Source organism: Panthera pardus, unplaced genomic scaffold (assembly GCF_024362965.1).
Source record: "Panthera pardus isolate Hobbes unplaced genomic scaffold, ASM2436296v1 HiC_scaffold_24, whole genome shotgun sequence".
In the NCBI taxonomy this organism is placed as follows: Eukaryota; Metazoa; Chordata; class Mammalia; order Carnivora; family Felidae; genus Panthera; species Panthera pardus.
In genome coordinates, this window is record NW_026526810.1 from 96,711,968 (window position 1) to 96,715,372 (window position 3,405).

The window sequence follows — 3,405 nt, forward strand, 5'->3', positions numbered from 1 at the left end:
AGTTGATATTAATTATGATTTGATGATAGGTATGCCGTCTTGGAAAGAAAAGGAGTGGCTTAGAAAACCAGTGTTTTGTTTTCTGTTTTTAAAGGCTCTGAACAAGCAGAAAATGGTATCCATTTGTTTATAATGCAAGAGTCATCTTTAGTTAAACCCAGCAGAGTAACTCAGAACTACCATCCAAATAGATAGGAAAAATGGCCTCCTAATTGAAAGAAAAAATTTTAAAAAGCACATTTTCAAAAGGGTACCAAAAAAGGACATTTCTCTTTCTCACAAAAAATTCAGAGCAAGAAAGAAAATATTATTTTCACAAGAGAAAGCCTGCATGTGGCCATAGACAAGCCCTTTTTCCTTCCAAAGCAGGAGATTTTCAGTTGAAGAAAATTGACAACTTTGCCTCCAGCCTGAATTTTATGGTTTTCACCAGCAACAGCTGTATTTACTGATGGCCCTACATTGCCCCCAAACAAATTCAAGATTAAGTAAAGGGCTGGTGTTCTGAGACAATTACCAACAAAACGAACATTCTCTTACTGTTTGTGGAGCTCCAGGCTTCATGTCCTTACCTTTGAAAAATTAACTCAGAAGTTGTTGCTTTTAAAGGCAAAAGTTGATATATTTGGTAAAATAGAGTGCACTGCTAAAGCTGTGCTTTTCAACCTTAGCTGTACCTTAGCCTCACCTGGGAGCTTTGAAAGGAAGCACCAACCCAATGCCCGAGTTCTACCCCAGCCCAGGTAAAGGAAAAGGTGGGCCCGTAGATCCTAATTGTTGTTAGTGTCTTGATTAACGGAATCCCATCCTGGATGGGGCTTCCGGTGGGGTTGCTCACGATCCTGCTCCCGGACCAAACGGTGAGGAAGGTAAGCTTGTCCTGGCTCTCTCATCTGCCTTTGTGGGCCCCTCTCCCTTTTCCTGGAAACTTTCCCTCCTGAGCTATTTCTCAGGTGTTCTTATCTTGCCCTGTGCCCACAGTGAAGCTATCAGCCTCCAAAGAAATTCTTCCTTGCTGAAAAATAATCCCGCAAAGCTCTGGCCCTTTCCAGTGCGGTATTATCCCTCTCAAAAACAAACAACAAAAAGCCCCCCAAAACCAAAAAATCCACCACGTACTAGAAAAAAAATGTGGAATGCCACATGTTGCCGCTGGTGAGTTTGAGGTAAAATTAAGGAGTGGAGAAGGGTGCTCCTGGATCCCATCAGGTCCCTTCTGGTCAGCAACAGTCTCCTCCAAAAGGAAGTTCTGCTGGGTGACTCTGGCAAGTTACTTAACCTCTCTGTGCCTCCGTTTCCTCATCTATAAAATAGGGATGGTATTAATTCTGACCCACAAAGTTGTTGTGAGGACTAAATATATAAAGCATTTCCCCCAAGAGTATTCGACACACAATAAGCAGTCCATGCACATTAGTAGTTATTACTATAATTTCAAATTCTTGACTTTATAATTAAATGAGGGGGAGTTCCACATGGAGTGGGCAAATAAACTCAAACAGAGAAAGCATTGCCCTGATAGAGTCCCGAAAAATATTTTGAACTACGACATCCTCACTGGCATATGTGTCTAGCTCCAATAACCCAAGGCAGTGCTTAATTTATGCCCTCCATTTAAGTGTATAAATTCCAGAAGCCTTTGAAACAAAAATTCCCTTCTTTTTACTGCATAATCAACCGTGTATTTCTAGGAGTCTTGGGAAATGATGGAAATGAGGATGAGCAACTGCATAGCTGGAGAGAAACCAGTACATTTCTAATTGCCTAGTTAACTCAACACAGAAATTAATGAGTTCAACAAACATTTAATAATAAACCCTGTGCCAGATGTCCTGCTAGGAAGTGGGGATGCCACAGGGAGGAGACATGGTCCATGTCCTGATGTAGCTCTCAGTCGAGGGAGCTTCTGGAAGGGGTATTGTCCACTCTCAAGCCACAGCCCAGAGCGATGAGGATATGCTTAATCCCCGTTAATCGTCAGCATCTGTTTGAAGCCTTCCAGATGCACCATAATGTGTGAGGACATTATGAAGAGGTTGGACTTGTCTCTTCTCTCAGAGATCTTACTTTTTCAAGAAGACTGGCTGGTCAAACAATTAATGTATTCTTTTGCAGGAAATATGCAAAAAGAAAAGTAGGGAGTGGGAGCGGAAATGCCCAGGGGTGACCTAATTGCCTTCTGTCCTTGCAAGAACACGAATGTTTGTCCCCTGACACTCAGGCTTCTTAGCTTCTTAGTGACTGCGCTGAATGTACTGGGTGTCAAATTTGGGTGGTGTTTCACCTATTTTCTTTTTAGAAGTTTCCCAGTGAAGGCTTAAAAGCATGTTTTTATTTTGCTTTGTTTTAAAGTTTCACTAAATTCTTGGAAGCTTCTGGATGGCTTAAAACTATTTTTAGATTATGCTAAAAGTGGAGCCTAATATTACACAAAAGAAGCTTTTAAAATTGCCTAAAAATTGAATTTTTGTTAATAGTAACTTTTGAGCTGAACATTTCTAAGATTCCTTTTAGTTTTAAAGAGTCCTAAGATGTACATCGTAATCTAAGAGATCTTCATTTACTTTTGAGCTTTTATTCGCAAAGACCTTCTGCACTTGGCATTATTCCACCTCTTTCCTGTAGCCCCTCTGTTACAACAAGTTGCTAACTCGCAAGAATACTTCAGTGAGTTTACTGTCTAATGTAGCATTACTGTGACTTTGGTTTAAAAACTCATTTGTATCCATTTTACTTTCCCATCCGTTTGTTTTATAAGATCTAATTTGCTTTTTAAAAGTGTGATGTGGTGGCGAGTCTCAAAGATGAACCCCACAGACCCCACTTCAGAATCCGTGCCCTCGTGTAGACCTCTCTTTTGCAGATGTGATCTGGGCTTGTGACTTGCTTTAACCAATAGGATGTGGTAAGAGTGATGGGGAGCCCATTCCATTCTGAGGCTTTAAGAGGCTGGGCAGGTCTGCTTCCTCCTCTTGGAACGTTTGCCATGGGGAGTCCTGTGCTCATATAAAAGTAAATTCACTACCCTGATGGAAAGACCACTCAGAGCAACCACATAAAGAGGCTCTAAGACTACATGGGGTAGGGGTGGGGTCCCACTGCTTCACAGCCCTGGTTGAACATCCAGATGACTCCAGTCCAGCTGCCTTCTGACTTCAGCTACATCAAAGATCCCACAAGAGGCCAGCGGAAGAACCACCCAGCTGAGCCCAGCAAGACACAGAAAAGAGGGACAATCAAATGCCCTAAGTTTTGAGGCAGTTATGCAGCATAGTTAACGATACATGACAGACCTGTTGACCGTAAGACTCCAAATGAAGAGATAGTGATTGGTTTCCTCCAAATAATTCATATAACCAACCTGAAGAATTTTTACAGGAAAGCGAACTTTCAATGCACACAATG